This window comes from Epinephelus moara, chromosome 16 (assembly GCF_006386435.1).
Source record: "Epinephelus moara isolate mb chromosome 16, YSFRI_EMoa_1.0, whole genome shotgun sequence".
NCBI lineage: Eukaryota > Metazoa > Chordata > Actinopteri > Perciformes > Serranidae > Epinephelus > Epinephelus moara.
In genome coordinates, this window is record NC_065521.1 from 15,650,283 (window position 1) to 15,671,764 (window position 21,482).

A 21,482-nucleotide genomic window follows, 5' to 3' on the forward strand; every position below is an offset into this window, starting at 1 on the left:
TGGAGTTCCTCCAACATTTGCGGTTAGATTATCATATTTTTTTATTGACAAAAATATAGGCTGCTTCGGCTGATTTTTTTATGCGCACATGTGCCCCTAAATATTTTTTACAGTTCGCACACACCTATTTTTAGTCGCAAATGCGAGTGAAACGCTCGCACTGTCAAGCCCTGCTCAGGGAGTAACGTTGGAAGTACTTTTAAAGTAATTGAGTTACTTTACTCAGGGAGTAACGCAGTAAAGTAACTGGTTACTTTTTTAGAAAGTAACGCAGTAACGTACTTTGATTACTTTTAAAGTAACCCTTACCCAACACTGTTAGCGGGTAAGAAGCCAATACTTTATCAATACATGTGTTCAGCAAGCATGAACATGTAAACATGTAGACGGTGATATTCAGTCAGCTCTGTCCACAGTCTCTCATCCACTGACACTAACGTTATGTCTTACACAAGGACAGCACGCTAGTTCGATTGATAGCGAATTGTTACTAATAAGCTCAAATGACAGCTGTCTGTATGTAGACTAACTTACAGTAGTTTGACACTTATCTTAAAATACTTTTTAACTTAGCTGCTGGCTGAGACAAACAGCCCCAACTCTCTACACCAGCACGTAACCAGACAAGCTGGCAGAGCCAAATACAGGGCACACGCCAAATCATCTTCGTCATCACGCTAATTTGAATTAATTTTCCAGAACTTTGAGGTGCGGTGGAAACGCAAACCACACAGATTACCAGGAATTCTTTTACCCAGGTAAAAAAATCCTGGTAATAAAAGTTCCTGGAAATGTTGCTGTGGAAAAGGAGCTAAGGTTAATATTCTGCTAAAAACATGGTAGAATTCATATCAGTCAAAGAAAAGGCAGCGAAACACAGATGTCTTTGTAGTAAAAATGTAAATATACAACATTACCACAAATATCTGGTCCCTATCAAGAAAACGTCACATGATTTAAAGTAGAGTTAGTGCTATGATAATGAAGCAATACATAGCATTTCTAATTTTTTGTTATTCTACCATTGTTTTCTTACCACAAAGTTAAGATGTTCATGCTAGACTGAGATAAATGTCTGTAAATGCAGATGCTAGCTTTATTTTTGTTCTTTGGTTGAAAAATCTGACTTCATTGTGTCCCCCCACTTATGAAATGAAACCTGTGTCCTTGTAAAGGTTTATAGTGGCACAACTTTGTATACACCAACAAATATTGGCAGTACGACATGATGAAAAATATCTACCAATCTGGACCGTTATTTGTCTGACTGACGCAGATGCTTGATACTCACTGTCCACCTACACTGTTACCTGTGACCTGCATCTCACTGCTACTGTGTGTGTGTGTATGTGTGTGTTTATGTCTGCGTGTGAGTACTCGTCTTTTGGTCCCAGCCACTGTCTAATCATGCACAATCTCCTCTAATTAAGGAAACCGTGCTCTATTCTCTGCCCGTCACCCTGGGAGACTCCATGGCAACAACAGCGTAACCTACACACTGCTATTATGGGGTGGCTGTTTGGAAGGTTAGTGCTTTGTGAACAAAATCTGTCGCCCCTCAAAGCCAGACCACTGAGTCGCTACCTGGAGCTGAGGGATAAAAAAAAAACATAAGCTCTCCGGACAAAATGTGCACAAAACAGCCTGTACTTAACTGAACACTGATAATTAACATTTGGACTTGCTCATAAGTTCAAATGCACAATAGCAGTGGCAGCAGACAATAAGGACAAAGCATTTCTATGGGACTTATTACACATTAGTTATGCTTTATAGTTTTGTCCTTCTCATTTGTAATTCTGACATGAACTCAGTCCTTTACAGCACATCTTTCATCAATCTGTGTCCCTCTCTTGTTGATATCTCGCTGTCTCTCCCTCATAATTTTTTCTTTTATTGCGGGCGATGTGCATCCTCCTCTTACTCCTACTTTCCCTTTACTTTCATCATTTTCCCTTTTTTCTCCCATTAGGTTTATTTGACTCCATCTGTCCCCTCTCACCCTCTTTTTTTTCTCTTGCCTTTCATTATATCCTTTTATCCTTCCCTCTCATCTCTGTTTTTCATAACTCCTTATCCATTTGCATCCTCCCTAATGCAGCCATCAGCCCTGTTATTGGATGCTCTGCCACAGTAACGACAGAGAAAGCAAGGGGTTTTTTTTTCTTTGCAACCAATCATCACAGTATGATTATATCAATCTAAGTGCTTTGAAAATAAATAATTTGCATGCTGCATGAAATCATGTTTCGGCTAAAAGATTAAAAGAAAAATCTAGTTATTCTATTGAGAGAAAAACTGGGAGGAAGATATGGTTAAACAGTTGAAGACAGATGTATTAATTAGGCTTGCCACAGTAGTTGGTGTTACGTGTTACTTAATGGGGTTAACCAGTGTTCAGGCATACACCAACGTCAGATGTCAGATGCTACAACTAAAAGCACAGCAGCAGCAGAGTCTTATCACAGAGTAGCGCACGTCAGATTTTACTTATCAAATGATGAGAGTTTTGCTCTATTTCCGTGTTTGGCTGTCCGGTCCAGTGTATGAACCTAAACCAGTTTGTTTTTATGCAAATCAACTGACATTTGTCATTATGACACATTCTGGCAAATTAAAAAGTAGTCCTACTCTACACAGACAACCTGTGCCTAATAAGCAATATGACAGTGTGATTGACATGATGTCATGTTTGTTCATGCACTGGCTAAATGGGCCACTCATGCCTGACAGCCCATGTGCAATTTGCTCCTGAGCCGAGCACCGGAAACATGGAGGACATCAAATTTCAGCAGAGGTGGGATTGGGTTTGTTTACTAGAAAGTTGATGTGTTTTATGAGGTGACAAGATGCGACGTGTATTTCACTTGGGAAAACTAAAACTGTGCCAATATGGAAACATTTTAGAAGCTGACAAAATAGGTGTCCTAACTGGCCGTGAGGGACATGGCCCGCCATATTGAGCTGAAGTTTTGTCGGACACCATGTTTCTACTTATTCATTATGGTCACTGGCTTTGAAAGCACTATAATAAACAAGGAATGGCTGATTCATGAAGTTGAAATGCAGCATTATCTACACAATACCTTCTTGTTTCTCAACAAAAACCTTAATAAGGTGGAAACTGGCTGGAGGGAGATCACCAGCAAGATGAACGTTCCTCATAGATAACCAACGGTCAACCAATGGTGAGGAAAACTTCCTCACCATTGCCTCTCCAGTATCAATATATGAGTCAGACAAACTGGTGATTCATATTTAGTCCTTTAGCCCGTCTTTTACTGCTCTTTCTTACAGTTGTTACATCTTATTTTTCTGTCAGGCAGAACTCCCGGGCCAACCACATGTAAAGCTTGCAAAAAAAAAAAAACAAGTACATTTGTTCTCCACAGAATTTTACTTTGGTTCACATTCAGTTATATTGTTAATTCACCCTTTGGAGTATGTAAAACACATCTGTGTTTAATGGTTGTCTTTTTTTTTCTAGGGGCTTTGCTCACTGTGGAAACACTTGTTTGCTGACAACCTGTTGGCCTCTGAAGTTCTGGTGAGGTTAGTAGAGCGCTTATGTAATAATAATCTGACTGGTAATAAATCATCAGACCTGTGCTCCTATTTTTAGTGGCCTCTTGAATCCAGGCTCAGTCCAGATTAAACACATTTAGAGTGAAAAAGAGGTAAAAATTGAAGCAGAAAGCGAGGAGTGATATTTCAAACCCTCAAAATACAGAACATTTATATGCTGTTAATCTGCTCTGTCAAATACATTTTAGAGGAACTACCTGGATTATGTCACACAAATGCATTAAGTGTGACATTCCTAAAGCTGTATAAACATACAGAGGTGGATCATTTTCTGCATTTCTATGATTTTATCATCTTCCCAGCTACTTAAAAGCAACATATTATGACTGAGATGGTTATCATGCTTAGTTAAATCATTCTGAAGTATAAGTATTTTATTTGAAGAATATGACTGGTAGATCTATGGCTCATTACTCACCTCATTATTAACAGATAATGCTCATTTTGCAACATGTTAAAACAGATATTAAAGTGGGAAATTTATATTTTAAGAAGTCACACACTGTCAATAGTTTTATTAGGATCAATGTAAATGAATGTGTTAGCTTTTGTTTCTGTACAGCTCCAGACTCTAGTACTTTTTACTCTTTTTTTTAAATTCCCCTTTTTAAGAATACATTATATAGCCACCATCTCATTGTCTTAGATTAGCTGTCTTATATAGGAACATTACCCCTCTTACCCGTTTTTTTTAAAGTTATTTTGAAAAGGCAGTAGTGCAAGTGCCACTACTGCCTTTTCAAACTTGGTAAACTATTTCCATTATTAAAATGAGAAATATTTCAAACCCTTCTGAATAAACACTGAACAAACATTTTCCCTAAAGGCAACAGGTCACAACAGGCTATACAACTGAAAGCATTTCATATCATATGACAATGAAAATACTAAAGAAATAGAAAAATAAAAAATAAAACGTGCGCATTACGAGGAGTGTTTGAAGTGTGTGAATTAGTTCACCTTGGTTATTGCCAATGTAAATGTCAACTGCTGATATCCTATGAAAAATGGTTCATATGATATCCTACAAATTCAGGGGAAAGTCTGTTTTTTGTGACCCATCCACCATCCTAACCCGCTTCCTAACAAGACCACTCGGGACTGCTTCCTCATTACTCCCGTCAGCGTATTGGTCATGTGATCACATTCTTTCAAAATACATGGGATATGTATGAATTTGGGTGCATTAATTTTTGTAGGAAAACATAAAACAGTTTGTGAGAACTGCCTGATCTCCAACACTCATCAACTCACATCAAAACAATGAACTGTCCCTTTAGGCTTATCCCCTATGTTTTAGTGTTTTTATGAATCAGCTACAGATGCTTTTCTTCCTTGTTCTTTCAGACATGACACTACCAAAATCAGTGAGCTACTTGCCTCTTTGTTTTAAAATGTATTCGGCCTTGCCAAACCACTTGAAGATTTCTCACCAGGTGGCAAACCCTGATGAGGGTCTTCCTGAAACTGGCCACAAACCAGGTAGACATCTGCTTTGTGGCCTGTCCAGTCCTGGGCTGCAAGTACAAAAGCTCAAGACTGGAGGTGCAGGAGGTCTATATGAGTGGGGCTCTGGTCGGGGAGGAGCTGACATGCACCAACCCTCAGTATGTCCAGCAGCTCACCACCTGGTGTGAGACCAACATAGGCCTGACTCTGAGGGTGCAAAGGCTGGAGAGTGAATTGGCCACCACAAGCACACTTAGCAGCTGGCCAGGAAGTCTCACTGCCTGTAGGAGGCTGGACGGTGAGTGAGGCTGGCTGGAAAGTGAGAGATATAACAACCAAAGACATCTGGCAGCCACCAGCAAAAAATGCTCTCTCGGAGGTGAGTTAAGTTTTCATTACTTTTTTTTGGATCAAGAGAAGAACCTATACTCATGGCAGTACCTTGACGAAATGGAAGGCATCTGGAAGTAAGTGTGGCTTGCCTAGTCAATTGTTATTAAGCAGTTACAACACAAGCTTAGTATGAACCAACTGAAATCCAAGAATTTGCTTCTGCAAATGGTCAGCCCACTTGAGAACCATGGGAAAGACAATTTTCCAGGCCAAGAACATCGACTTTACAAAGGTAGGGAAAAAGATGGCAACAATTATGTACCACAATACCTCTCCAGCAGACCGGTTTTCCATGCTCAACCTCAACATGACCCAGCAAAAAGAGATGCATCAGCGCTTTGAGGAGGCCATGGCCAGTTCCTCCTCCCACGCCCCCACCTCTGCCAAGAGACCAAAGTGTCAGGAATGTGGAGTCTGACTCTGACAATCAATGAGGGAGAGGTGCCTTATCAGGAGTCAGGCAACTTCTGCCTGGAGGACGGGCTCTGGGAGATGAAGGAGTGGGCCTTTGCACAGAGGGTTCAAAATGTAGGTAAGACATGTACTTTAAAGATTCAGTCTGTACTGTGTGGCACCAAACCTCAGTCAAGACACTCAATATGTGTTTTGAGTTTGTGCTTTCTCAACAGACACCAGAAAAGACCAGGATGCACGACTACCAGACAGTGCTCTTCAGCCTCAGCCTGCTTGAGACAAAGCTGAAGGCTGCCAAAAAAAGCTTCAGAGGAATCCAAGAGGGTAACCTTCAAGGTTGAAAAGAGGAAGAAGGAAGCGGAGAAGAAAAGCGGAAACTGACATGGACATTTAGCTTCCTCATCCTCATCAAACAAATGGAAACACAAATTCTCCTTACAAATATTCTCGTAGGTTTCTTCATAGACTACAATATTTTTTGATTTATGTTCTGTATATTAACACTGTTGAGTACAGTAGTTTTTGTTATTGTGTTTAATAATGTATGAAATGAATTCTACAATAACAGTTAGATATTTCTGCATTTCAAAAATTGACAATGCTATTTTTTTTTTCTTTTTGTAGTTTCTTGTTTTATTGTCATAGGTTCTTATTAGTGATTAAAAGAACAATGTGCCAAAAATATAATGTGCCATTTTGTGTGCAGTGTGAAGTATTTGCCTATTCTTTTTTGGATTACTGACTTTCTATATTTGAACTATGTTGAAGTAATAAATCATTTTGTTGTTTTCATTACAGCGCTCTCCTGCCTATTTACTTACATTTATAAATACCCTCATACAAAAGGTATATCAATGGCAGTAAATCAACTTTGCCGTTTTAAATATCTTTGAATGCCACAGTCAGGTTTCCCAAATAGATACTAGGAGTCTCAAAAGTTTTTCATTTGGCAGAAGTATAGCATCTTGGTGCCGTAGCATTGTTTCGACCTCTCATTGTTCCGACCTCTCATTAGTCCGACGTCCCGTTGTTCCGGTATGTGATTATTACTGTATTTGTGTACCATAGAGGATCAGCAACGCAACAAAAGTAGGCTACTAGTCGAGACACAAATGTCATAGAGAGGAGAGAATGAAACACCATAACCTCCTGTTGTTAACTCTGGGGTCCGGGTTGTGTGGGAAGCTTTCCGCGGTGCTGAACGGCTCCCGGCGGGCGTATTTCTACCTTGATGGTGCGCCGCGACCGGCTCTGGGTCAGCTGGGAAAGGCTTGAGGCGAAGCAGGCTCACGGCTTATGTGTTTGCCACTTTCTTTTTCATTTTAACCCACACCATGATCTTTTCCTAACCCTAACCAAGTGGGTTTTGTGCCTAAACCTAACCAGACCTTAACCACAGGGCATCATGATGATTTCGGAACAATGGGTTTAATATGGTCGGACCAATGGATTGTTGGAAAAATGGGCAGACCCCAGCATGGTCTCCTGGTGGACTGGGTCATGTAGCCTGATATACATGAGCACAGATGAAAACCTTTAAGGGTTAAGCCTCAGTTATACCTTCGCCTGGCTCCGTTCGCGGATTGCGTGTGCACCTCAACACAGCACAAAGGCATTTATACTTGGCACATTCTCCGTTGCAGTATTCGCCGCAAAGACAGGGGGCGGTAGAGAAGAAAATACTATAGGAAGTAGTAGAGGCAGGCAAAAAACAGTAGAAGTAGAAGCAAGTGGGAAAACAATGTAAACAGCAATGATGGCGGCCCGAAAAGTATGGATTGCAGAGGAGGAGTAATTGTTATATTTATGGATTTTGACCAGACAAAAGAGTTGCAAAAGAAGATGGTCTGTCCGCCCGTTACATGTAGTGAGATATATGACTGGGGAACACAGCCAGCTTGTGAAGCCAGTGCGGGCTGTAGATGAAGAGATGCACTTCAGCTAGTCTTCCCTCAAATTCATCCATTTTGAACTGAGCGACACTAGCGCGGCTTGCGAAAAGTTTCAAAATCCTGGAGGTGTGCGACCTCGTGAAGCGCCGGTATGCGATTACGACATTTGTGGCATGCGTCGAGCATAAACTAGGCTTTAGAGGTAAAGAAAGGCTTTACAGGACTTCAGAAGAGAGATGAACCTAAAGAAAACTAATGAAGTTACACAGAGAACTGCTGGGGTTTGATTGCAAAGGTTATAGTTTCAGAAGAACATTTCTAAAGGTGGTCTTATTCAAAAAGTCCACTTCACAGTTCATATTGTACCACAGTAGCCAGAACTGTAATATTATTACTTTCAATAACGTTGTTGTAAGCTANAGGCAAATTGTGATTTGTGATATTGGGCTTTATAAATAAAATTGAAATTGAATTGAAATTGAAATTGAGTTCAGAAATTGTGATGTACTCTCCAATTCACAAAAAGCTCTGTATCTACAGCACTTCAAGAGAAAGATGTTACTTTTCATCCCTGGAAACACACGACAGAGACAGAGTTGTCCCATGCTCCTGTGATGACGGTCCTGACTGCTGCTGTGATAGATGGAAGACAGTCTCCCACCGTGACGTTTAAAGGGCACTGTACTTTTCAAAATGAACACTTGTCAATGCTGAGTCAATAAAAACTCTGCCTGCTGTTAGCCATACAGGAATCTGGCGACCACTCTGTGTTCAGTCATCTTGCGGTGCCGCCACTACTGTGGCCGAAAGTAGCAGTGTCTGCTGCTGCCTGCTGACAGTGACAGCTGCAAAGGTTTGTGATTTTCTAAATTATCTCAGCTAAGTGATGACAGACTTTTGTACTAATGGAGAGGTTATTGTTGTTTGCCAAGTAACAGTTAAGTTTTGCATGATTAAAGAATCACTCCTACTGAACACAGATCTGCCTGTGTTCAGTATAAGTCATGTTAACTGATGACTTTTAGCCACATCTGCCATTAGTTTCTCATTACCATCTCTGTAAATGGTTGGCATGGATAATTAGTATGTATTAAAAATTGATTAAAGTAAAATTGAAGGCTTTTACAAGGACATTGACATGTTCTGTTCCTGTTTTCAACAGCTGCAGTTGCTGCATGATTACATGATGCATTCAGCTGAATCACCAGTTGGTAAACACTCACACTGTACATATTCTGTTTGTGTTGTCGACTGAATGATGTTTACTTTGTGGTCATTGCTCTAGTTCAAAGGTCGGCAATCATTACTACCAGAAGAGACATTTTTAGTCCAAATAAATTGATTCAATCTGTCTGGAGCCACAAAATATATTTGAGCCTTATAATTAAGGTAACACAGCCTTATTAAGACTAAATTAGCTTATCAACATTACTAACAGGTCTAATCATTATTATATTTTACTTCGGCTACTTTACTTTGGCTTCTCTGCAGTAAAGTATTTATGAATATTTGGTACCTTGCAGTGAAAGTGAACAAATCTGTCTATGCACTATTAAATACAGTATTTTCCTCCAAGACTTGTCCTTTTTGGATTTGGAATCCACGCCTAGCTTCGCTAAGGAGACTTAAGACAGGCCACTGCTCTTGATGTTCAGCAAAATTTACAGAAAAGTAAATTTGCTGTAGTCCATTTTTACAACTGGATAATGTAAGAATCACTTTAGGCCTACAACAATGATGAATTAAAATCAAAAATAACCGTGATTCATTTCCATGTAGCCTAATTTTTGGTCTAAGCCACAGGGAGCCATTGGAAAGGGGCTAAAGAGCAGCTTCGGAGCCACATGTTGCCTACCCCTGCTCTTGTTAGAGCAAATTCTATTAAATTTCACAATTAACGCCACGGTTAGTGGACAGAGTTCATTTATCCTGTGGGACCACCACAGCCACTAAACAGTGTAACATAAGCCCCTATAGCTAGGTAAGCAGCGCCAACTTGGCTGAAGTTACTTGTTTCACAATTAGTCTTTTTCAAAAGTTGAGGTTTGCCATGACTGCTGGAGCATCTGAGAACTGCACAGGTTCTTCCCCTTCTTTTAAAAAGTAACTTTACAGAAAGTAAAGGTTTATGCAGAAAATTATACACTTCTTAGAACAGCCTGGATTCAAATGTCAATCCTTTATGTATTTATGAAAAAAAAAAGGGAGCAGGAGCGCTACCCGGGCCCCTCAAACCAACACAGGACATGGAGGGGAATGCATCAAAAGAGAGGAAAACCCCATTGCCAAAAAAGGCATAAATAATCCAGGTGCAGTCACTCAAGATGGTTTGAAAAATATAAAAGGCCTTTATTTCAACAGGCTAGAAACATTAAATATGCACCAACACGTATCGGCTTGCATCTTCCTCAGGGTGCAGCGACACACAGAAACAAATGGAGTAATTATGTATTTATTTCCTTCTTCTGGTCTTTCTTTCTTTTCAGTTTCTTGCAGATCAACAAAATTATTCAATCGATCTCAAGTCAGAGACGAGCTTGAGGTGCAATGACTGATCTCAAACTACATGGTACTGTAGGCTCAGTGTAACACAGACTCACTGACACACACTCACTCTGCCACAGATGGGTCAATACTGAAACTATCACAATGTCCTCTTTAGAGAAGCTAAGGGTCAATCAATAGCACCGTCAAAACCTCCATCTGAGGACCACCTTGAGGAAGGAACAGATCAAAGGGTATTTATGGACTAGAAGAAATTGGCCAATTGTGAGGAAAAGAAGCATAAATAACATCTGCACAAAAGAAGCAGGTTCAACACACTGAGTTCAGATCCATACCAGAGGCAGAACAGAGGTGAGACCAGCTTCCTTTCAGGCGGCCACACTAAAGGAGAGAATACAGGCCTGCAGCAACAGTTTGTGTTTTCCCTTTACACATTGTGTGGACTTGACAGAAATAGATTGTGGAAACACACAGCGGAAATATAAAGTGTGTGTCGAAAACCACACAACATAAACATTTTTTTTAAATCACACTTGGTAGATTTTCCAGGCTGAATAGAAGCAGGAAATGAGGTGAAAAAAGAGTTTGGCCCTGACTTGACATAAACCAGTCAAGCAGTGGACCGAAACATTGAATGGTTGTAGAATTTGACCTTGAACTGAAAAAGGGCAGAGTGACACATTATAGCAGCATTGTACCTTGAGAGGGATTTCACTGAGTCTCACAAACTTACTGAAGTGCTCTTTCTGTTGGAGGTATTAGCTCCAAACCATATTTATCATTTCCTAACACTCACAAGATCAGTGTTTTTTTTTTACATCATTATTTTAGGCCTTTGCAAATGTATGCATACAGACATGCACTGTAGTGTTTCACTGCTGGAAAGACGTTCTTTTCATAAAGCTTGGCTGTCTATGCAATAGAAAGAAGCAAATACTTTTGAAATTGGTGCTATATGACCTCAGAAAACAGAGGCAAAGGGTCGTGGCATTTGTTTTTGCTCAGGAGGAAGAAAACCCACAACTACCAGAATGCAGTGTACCGCACCAGCCCAATAAAGGCTCCTGCTGGTGGGATGCCCACTTGACCGTTTTTCCACAGGAAACAATATGGCAGCCAGCTGGTAACAAACAATCTTGAATTACAGTTATACAGAGCACTAAAATCTGTTTGTAAAATCGGTTTTCTATTCAAGTGAGAAAATAGTTCATACTTGAGCATCACTGCTCAGTTTTACTGTTTGATCTCTTTTTTAGCCTCTGTTTTTAAAATACAGTTAAAAGTATGGCACCCATTTTCTGTTCACGTTCTCATACTGCAGCTAAACAGGGCACTGATATCTGTTTCTGACATTTAGGAAAGAAATGGGCCCTAGAGTAACAGAATTGTTATTTACAATTGATCAGCACTGCCTATTTTACTATTTGGTGGTGGACAGAGAGAGAAAAAGACAAAGAGGACAGTCTCTCTTTCAATCCGCTTCTATACTGTTTATGTCTATGGTGGCAGTGGGCGTACAAAAATGTGAAAATACAATCTGTAGTTCGAGCAACAGCCCCCAAGCCAGCAAAAATCTGAGGAGGGAGATCTGGGCTCTGGTAAGATGGAGGGAAGTTTACCACAGTTCATTTTCACACACTACCCACGTTGTTATGATACAAAGCTGGTTGAAAATCGTCAAAATATCCCTTTAAGTAATGGTACTAGCATTGATTTGATCCACCCCCTTAAAATGTATTGATCATGTTAGTTACAATTTACACAGTAAACTTTTGCTATTCATCCTTAGAAACTGTCTTGTATTCTAACACAAAGGTGGTAAGTTCTCAGAAGAACAGAGAATAGCAGTGTTTCCCATATTGATTTATTTGTGGTGGCCCACCACAATATTAACATTGACAGCCACATGTTGGTTTTCTATTTATTAATTTTTTTTACAATTTAAAATCAGATAAATTAATTAGAAAAATATCACAGAAGTTGTAACAAAAATTACAATCATCCAGACCGAAGTGGGTAATGTTCTTTCGTTAGTAACAGCTGTTCAAGAGAACTGCAGATGTGACGAGAGATGTGACCAGATTATCACAGTTTATAAAAATATAGCTATATTACACCCAGGCCCACCTGTTTATTCACCTCATGCAGTACACACAATCACAGTGCCCAAACACAAAAAAACAAAAGCTAAATGTCAGTGTTACATTGTTAGTAAGTGATCAAAAGGTGAAAGCCTGGGCAGACTGTGAAGGTCAGTCCAAAAATAGTCCCTGCTGCTGCTTTAAATAGCTTTAGGATGACGTTCACTAACAGAACGTGGCTGACAACACTGACCACATAATCCATCTAATGCAAGGAGCGGAATCAGCCAAGATGCAAATCTTATTACCACAAGATTCCCCCAAAGAGTCTGAATGATGAAGGCTTTCCGTATTCTTGAAGCTATCTTTTTGACCACTAGAAGTGGTATGGAGCAATGTTTTAATGAGAAGGTCCTCATTTTGTTTGTATCTCCAGCACATGAATGACACAATTCTGCTGCCAGTTTCGAGCTATGGTGGTGGCAATATGCCAAGAAATGCATCAATGCACAGGGAAGGACAGGGAGGAAGTAGAGTGGCAGCTAGAAAAGCTTATCCTCTTGAGGGTCGCAGGGGGGCTGGAGCCTATCGCAGCTGATACTGGGCGAGAGGCGGGGTACACCCTGGACAGGTCGCCAGACTATCACAGGGCTGACACATAGAGACAGACAACCATTCACACTCACATTCACACCTATGGACAATTTCGAGTCACCAATTAACCTACCCCCAACCTGCATGTCTTTGGACTGTGGGAGGAAGCCGGAGTACGCGGAGAAAACCCACGCTGACACGGGGAGAACATGCAAACTCCACACAGAGGGGCTCCCTCCTGGGATCGAACCAGGAACCCTCTTGCTGTGAGGCAACAGTGCTAACCGCCACACCACCGTGCCGCTGGGATGTTAATCAAGTAGGTTTTAAAATATTCAGAAAAAGGTTTTATGAGGAAGTAAATGCAATGAGTACGTTTGTCAGGCCATCAAGTACAATGCATGTGCTTTGGTGAGAAACTGCATCATGAGAGGGAGAGCTTTGTGTTTAAAGGTAGTGAAAGTACTGAATGTGATTGGAAATGATTGTCACAGCCTCTGACATGATTTATGACGATGTGTGTTTTCTGATCCCACCCAGTATATCGCCTCCTGTGACAGCCTATAAGGCCAGAGCCCTGTCACTTCAGTTGCGTTCTCCTCTTCCCACAGACCTTTCTTTTGCAGCTCAACACCCATGCAGCACACTCTCACTCATCCACTCAATCCACTGTGGATTAACCTGCCTATTTGTGTGTATTATATTTGTTGTAGAGATACTTTACATTAGTATTCAGGATCAGTGTATGCCTCCCATTTTCATCTGACTTAAAGAGGGGTACCAAAGAGTAGAACTGCAATTAAAAAAGGCTGCCCCTAAACACTATCCAGGCAGCAATTAGGTCTGATTCTAAACAGTTTTGGGAAAACAAATTATTAATGTACTTTCTACACAGTGTTGGTGTCACAGGTGAATTGCTGTTGAGCAGATGTAAATTTGCTGAGTAAATTTAAGAGCAGAAGTTACTAAGTTTCATTAAAAAAGACAAATGCTAAATATGACCTTTCTCGCGCAACAAGTTAAACAACAACAATTTGGGACTGTCAAGAATATATAATGAGTTTTAATGTCAGCAGCGGGAAATTTAACATTCCCTCACACTCTGGGAAAAGTTTGACACAGTTCCATTTTACAGTCAGCCAATTCCTCATGCAGTCCTTAAAAACCAAATGCAGCCGCAGAAAATATGCTTTGAAGTACAATAACAATGTAAGCATTTGTTTATGTTTGACATGTTTGTGCTTAATTATAGCAAAATGGCATACCTTTTAATGTAATGTCAGAGTATACAAACTAAGAGAAAGACCCATTTTGCTTTGACATAAGGGGCCCTATCTTCCACCTGTCGCAAACCGCCCACTTGTGCGCCCATGGGCATGCAAGTCTTAAAACTGGTTGTGACCAGGTGCCTTGTTGGCATATTGCTGCGGCAGCAAAAAGCTATTGCGCCACTGACCAACAAAACCTGGTCTTAAGTTAGAACTTATTAGTATTTTCCTGCTATTTAAAGGGCACATTATTCAGATGGTAAGATGTGCTTAAATAGGCAGGTTCACCAAAAATGTAGTCTGCTGGTTATGCACACAGGGATGTGTGGATAGGTTGCAGTGGGTGAATAAATGAGGAAAATATTAATATCATTCTCTAAAATGTGAACATAGCAGAGAGCAGAGCTGCAGAGCTGCTGCCTGACTCCCCATTAACAGAAACACTGTGTGCATTTACGCACAAGGAGCAGCAAAAGTGGAGTTGCACACGCCCTACTTGGGCAATGCAATTGAGACTATGCGCTATAGATCATTTAAATAGGGCCCAATATGTTTGACCTATACTGATGGATTCCATTTATATTCAGTGAATTATCTTTCTCTCTCACACCCTCTCCCCCTCTCTCTCTCACAAACACAGAGAAGCGCCTTCACAATGTTTTGCTTCATTATTACTTGTGCTATTTAATGTATTCTTATTTGCTGAAGATGTGAGACTACAGCAGTGGCCTTGCACAGGCTGTGATTCTTAGTTTTGCCGTTGATCTCAAAAATTATAATCATGAACCATGTTTTGCATGTTTTTTTAATAGATGGTCCACAGTTTGTTGTTGTTTTATGCATTATTGTTTCTTGTAGATAGTGTATCTCTCCAGCTGACAAAGATTCCCTTTTATAACTCAGTTTCCTTCCCTGTTTTCTGTTCTGTTTGTTTGTCTTCTGGATGTTTAAGTCTCTTTCCTGGTACACACAAATTCTCTCTCGCTCACAGATTAAACATGTTTTCCTCCTCAGTGATTCCAAATTTGTGTTAATTCTGTAATCTCCCCTCTGTGATTTCATCCTTTATATTTGCTTCCTGCATTGCTGTTGTTGGGTAGAAAATGGGTGTCCCTGCTTTTCAAATATCCAGACACAAAACACCATCTATTTCGACTAAAGCAGAGAAAAGTTAGCAGTAAAGCTTTTGATATAGCAGTGGATGTACAATGTAGGTTGAAGTTTATCAGTAAATGCCACAGCTCCCCAACACCTAAGGCAAGTCTTAGTATTGTTTGTACTTTTTTTTTTGCATGCCTAGATTTTTAAGTTTTTAAATTTTTACATTTTCAAATCTTTAATCTGACTCTTTCCCCTTGACTGCTGTAACACTGGAATTTCTCAATTGTGGGATCAAAAAAGGTATATCTTATCTTATCTTATCTTAAATTATCTTAAATCGCGATTTCTTTCTTGCCAAGTGCTGAGTTAAATGAAGGGGGTTAGTCCTGAAGTTAGCATTAGCTTCAGCTCTTGAGCAGAAAACAACTTTCTTACTATATTGAACACATTCTGTTTTTTAAAGGAGCTCTGCACGACCTTTAGAGTGTATCCACAATTCAGAGTCTAATTCAGATTGTCTGCATACAGTTCTCAACATGGAGGTGGCTGAGTTGGTGGCTAGCAGCTAACAATGCTAACAGCACAAACAGTTCTGACAGAGCTGACAGTAGTTTTTTTTACACAGAGATTGCACCTCAGGGCTGCTGCAAAGTCCCTTCTTCATGCTGCCTTTGTATTTTTACACAGAACCAAACAACGGCTGTATTGAGCTACTCCAGTATGTAATTTTGGATAGTAAGCCAGCATGGCAGAATCAAAAGAGGCATGATGGGCGTGACATATAACACAACAGCGTCAGAGTGGGTGCTACGAGGGTACTAGGAGGTGGGGGGGCAACAAACATTGCTTTGAGTTTATGGAAGGCATGGAGTCTCTGGGATCGTTTATGGATGTCAGTGAAATGTTGATCAATAATAAGACTGGGATAAACAAAATATTGGAGATATCTGAAGCTGCATTGATGGAGGTGGAGTTCAGTCCAGTGCGGGGTGTGTGTTTGATATGCTACTGACCCTAACACTGTGAAACTAGAGTCTCCTCTGTCATATAGCCACCTAGGAACTGACCTGTTCATCATCATCTGAAGCCGGTGGCTGCAGGAAACAACTGGAGGTCAGGTGACTTTCTCAAAAGCGCCAAAAGGGAGGGCCGAACACTTAGAGCAGCAAGAGTTTCAAACAAACAACTTTCAAGTTCACTTCCCTCAGGAGGCTCCTCCAGACTACACAGGAAGCTGCTCTTTCCTGACCTTTCCATTTCCTTCACTGCTGTCATGCTCTCTCCTTTACTTAACTCACAGTCTTACAGCACAAAACCATTTTTACCACTTTACCTTTTACTTTTGCATCTACTGACATTTAAGTGTCTTTTGAAATAAATGATTCATATGACGGCACCGCACCTGCTGCAGTCAAAATGCCAGTAAGGCAGGCATTCAAAATCATAATTATAGGGCTCATTGAGGGTTTTATTGCTCTTGTTATGTGGGAACCTGGCAGCAGCGAGCCCATGTCCTCTGTACACTTCAAACTGTGGGAAATTAGGCATTCAGGATATTAGCTTTGATTTGAAGCCCAGGAAAAAAAGTCGATTTGCAGTGCAGAGGGTGACTGAGTAGAGATCATATTAGGTTTGACAGGAATCAAAGAGAGCTAGCAGGGGAAGGCAGTGTTAATTATTGCTACTGTGACAGTGAAATTAAAGAATTGTGCATGAAGTTTTGTAATTACCTGACTTAAAGCATGAAAACAGTGTTTTCTGTCTGACTGGAGCTCATTGAGACAGTGCCTTTGCGTGTCGGCCAATTTTTTTTTATGCTGGTAGCCTGTAAAGCTTACTAGTTTCAGAGTGGAAACAACGCTGCCAGGGTTTGTCTCCCACTGGGGCTGCAATCATATCCACTCACTGCACTGTAGGGCGCTCTAAGTTTCAGCATTTTGAAAGGACACATACAGCACTACTGTACTATATTGGCTACTGTACTATGTTTAGGGATGATCGAACATTGCAGCATCAAATCTGAAATGTAATCACAACTGGCAGCACTTTTTGTGTATGTGTGTATTGATTCTTTGACTTCTCTTCTTTTCACAAGGCCACACAGGCCTTATTAAGATCAGTCAAACGTGGCATGCCGATTCTTTGAGCAGACACCAAATGACCACTGTAGCAGGGCCCATATGTCAGCACCTGGGGGTACCAGAAGCTCAAAACATGAGTTTATAGCAACAGCAAAAAGCTGCTGTTCGGCATTGGCAGAGAAGATTTAGCAAATTTTTCAGGGGTGCAACCCACATACTCAGCTCTGCTGCTCATCCCACAAATGCATGTTCCTTACAAATGTGGCACCAGTTAAAAGGGAAATGAACAGACTTTCCGACGGTGTAAGATTTATTGCCGAGAAGCATTGTTACAACAAAGAAATAATCTACCAAACACAAATTTCCTTACTTTTGGTGCTTAGTTTATAATATGTACTATACTCACCATCTTACTTTAGCAAGTTAGCATGCCAATATTTACTATTTAGCACAAAACTCAAAAAGGTACACCTGACACTGATGGGAATGCCATGAATTTGCAAGATTTTGGCAAGCAACAATATCAGAGGCAGAAAAATCAAGCCAATGGGGAAGTCACAAAAGTCGCAGTTCATCAAACGGCCACTTGAAGCTGGCTCCAAAACATTTTCCCATAGACCCCCATGTTAAAATGCCCAACTTTACAGCAGAAATTGACAGGTTTACAACCTGGTACAAAAAAAACATCTTCGCTAATTTCCCTCTTCATGACAACTGTACAGGGTGAATTTTTATATAACTCACCCGTTTACATTTTATTGAGGCTTGAATTTGCACATATTTAAGCACAGGCTGCTTTGACTGACAGGCTGTCTACAAGGTGTCAGCATGGTGGATGAGTCAGATCCACCCCCAGCTCCTCCACAGCTCCATCCTCTCATCCAATTATGGTTACCTCTGGCTCCAAAAACCAAGATGCCAGTGGCCTAAATGCCAAAACTCTAACCCTCAAAACAGGAGTCCAAAGACCAATGGGTGACGTCATGGTATCTACATTTATTATTTTATACAGTCTATGGTATTTGGTCATAAACCAAAGTATTGGACAAATTAAAATTCTGACTTGATGATAGTGCCAGATGAAAAGTTAAGGAATCACCAAAGTTACTATAATTCATCCTGAGGGAAACATGAATGTTTGAACCAGATTGTTTCACAATTAATCCAACAGCTGCTGAGACATTTCATTTAAAACACAACCGTCAACCTCATGATGGTGCTAGAGGAAAAGTCAGAGAATACCCTGACTCATTAGGATCTGTCCTCTGGAGACTATGAATGTGTGTACAAAATGTGCCAGTTCATCATCTGATATCTGAGATATTTCAATGAATAAGAAAATAATTTTGTCTTGCTTCATGCACTGGATGAAGTGTCTGGAGATCGCCAAAGTCAGCAGGATTCATCCTCTGGGGAACCAGGAATATCTGACCTGAACATCATGGAAAAAGTGTCAGGATATTTGAGTCTGGAACAAAGTGGCTGACTGACAGACAGGCCAGCTAATAGCCGCCATCCCTTACGCCGTACTGCTATGGTGGCTAAATAACAGCTAGTATATTTCACAGTATATTTCTCTGAGGACATGGCTCCAAAGTTTAAAAATGATGGTGTCAGTGTTGAAGTGTAACTGTGTAAAACCAGGCTGTTCTGTTTGATTTACCAACTTTACTTTGGCTTGGTTGCCTAAACGCATCATACTTGACAGAAGCTAGGTCCTAAAGTAACTGCACATAAATTGGCTAAATTCCTGGAGAGGAGAAGATGGACAAGTATTAAGTTTGTTTACAAGAGCAGGCAGAGGGGTCTGGCAAATATGTTTTTAAATTATTTCAGCACTTTACATGCATGAAAATACTAAAACACTGTAAGGTGTAGAGGTTGAGCAGAAAGAAAGAAAAGAAATCTCACAGGGGGAACACCATACAATCTGTTTCTTGAACTTTTTTGCACACACAGGCAGAATGGTAATGGATAAAGCCTGGATAAAGCAAAGGCTGTTTGACACGTAAAGGGGAAAAGTCAGGACAGACAGAGCACTGTGAATGGAAAAAACTCAAACTGCCATTACCTATATATTTCTAAAGTAAAACTGCTGTGCTATGTGGAAACTTTGTCTTGAACAGTGCAGGTACACTGGAAGCAAACGAGAATGGCTGTAATCTCATTGATTTTAAACCCACTTTAAATTCACAATGAAGCATCATCGGCGGCCATTGATCAACTTACAAGTGGTAAAGCGCTTCTTGTCCAGGAAAAATTGGTTGTCATTGATATCTGACAGCCTCTCCTCTCTGCAGATAAAGCTATGCAGAACATTTAATTTCCTGATCTGCGTCCTGATCCTCCCCACTGTGCTGTGGCATTTACATCACTTCACAATGTACATTCAGTTAGCTTTGTACCAGGCAGGAGCTGACTAGATAAACTCCAGACAATGAAACTGAATCGGATGTGTAGCCCCCCTCACTCAATACCAATTTCAATAATGTTAATATAACATACTGATCTCACCGACAACAATCGTACAGCCAGAATATTCGCATTTAAAAAACATTTTTGCAGTCTGCAAATCATGTTTATGTTTTGAATTTGTATTTTGGCCTGTTGCGCCACCCACCGCCGTCTACCAGTCACGCAGTCAGTAGAGTCTCAGCATCAGCAAGCAGCATTAGCAGTGTCCCAGTACATAGCATTAGCAGCCGGCTCCTCCTCAGCTGTATCCCGGGAGCAGCGTTAGCAGCAGAGAAGCCGGACTTGCTCCAACGGTCCGCTGGAAAACCGAAGATCAAGGACGCGGCCCTGCCCCTGCCACGCCCGTGGGCAAACAAATCAGTCTCCAGAATGCTGCTGTCCAGCAACCTCGAATCTGTAGGGGAGGGGGGGCGGACACGACTTGCCGCAGTATTTTGAATTTGAGTGCAGTAACCGTTTTGGCCACATTCTTACATACAGCGCCTTTAAACATGAATCACCCTCAAACACAGAGATTGATTGCAAAAATATCACAAAATTTATTTCAAACCCCCAAAACAAATAAAAAAGCAACAAAAGATAATACCCGGGATTTTCTAACTCAGTCTATGGTACCATGTTTGTTGGCGCGCTGTTGGAGCTCATATGTAACCCTCAGGTGGAGAAATGCTCGTATTCACGGTCCCTTGTAGCCTTGGACCAAACGTCTTGGTCTAAGGCTAGGTCCCTTGGAAACTCACAAAGCTGGTAGTAACAGTCCATTCAAACCCTCGATACCACAGCGAGCTGAAGGAAAAAGAAAAGCTCTGTCCACCTGCAGTAAGTCCCTGGCAGCGGCAAGTCCTGAGCACCTCTACTGCATCAGCATGAGTGGCAATGTCCGGGCACACTAACATTAAAAGTCAAAACCTCAAATGAATATACTGTTGGAAAACCATATATGTGCATTATTTTACAGTTCACAATATCTATACTCACTCAGAAACTTGTAAATAAACCCAGGCTTCCCACATGCAGCCTGACGCAGGTCTCCTCCGCTCCTGTGAAGGTGTACGCTAGTCAGCTAACTCAGTTTCACGTGCTAACAGTATCAGCTAATTTAGCAACAATACTCACTCGAACGCCTCCCAATACGGCTCACACTCCCGCCGGTATAGGTTACACACAGTCACAATCCCGCTGGGTCTTACTTCTTACAAAATACTGCATTTATGATGACTGTAATGAACTTAAAACAGCATATTATCCTTTCTGTCCTCATGTTTCTCCTCGCTCCCTCTCGTCTTGTCTGAACTAAGTCCCACCCTTCGCAGAATCCGACAGGTCACAATCCTCACACTAACTTGATTGATTGACACCTGTCTATCCAATACACAAAACGCACATGAGAAGTTCAAGGTCTGCTCTAAATGTGGGATATTTGAACACCTCCAAATACACAAAACAAACAAACCTTAAAGAGGCAACAGATAGCATATTTTCCTAAATATATCATTATGAAAATAATGTGGGTTGCACAGGGTACTGGCCACAGTAAAATCAGACTATCAGCGTTTACATAGGTTACTTAGTGGGTTTGCAATCTTTGTAATAAGCTTCTGCCACCGGTGCCGAAATTTCGCGGAAAAAATCTGCTTTACGGCA

The 21,482-nt window shown here is 40.8% G+C and overlaps 1 protein-coding gene and 1 long non-coding RNA gene across 2 annotated transcripts in view; both read right to left on the reverse strand.

Moving 5' to 3' along the window:
* Positions 1 to 21,482, reverse strand: part of LOC126403394 (kelch domain-containing protein 8B-like) — a 201,659-nt gene that overhangs the window by 94,258 nt on the left and 85,919 nt on the right. The gene's annotated exons all lie outside the window — the stretch shown is intronic.
* On the reverse strand, positions 20,354 to 21,079 carry LOC126403395 (uncharacterized). Its single transcript, XR_007571310.1, has 2 exons — positions 20,817 to 21,079; positions 20,354 to 20,727 (listed from the first exon to the last, which is right to left on the reverse strand). It is a non-coding gene; the product is annotated as an uncharacterized LOC126403395 (long non-coding RNA).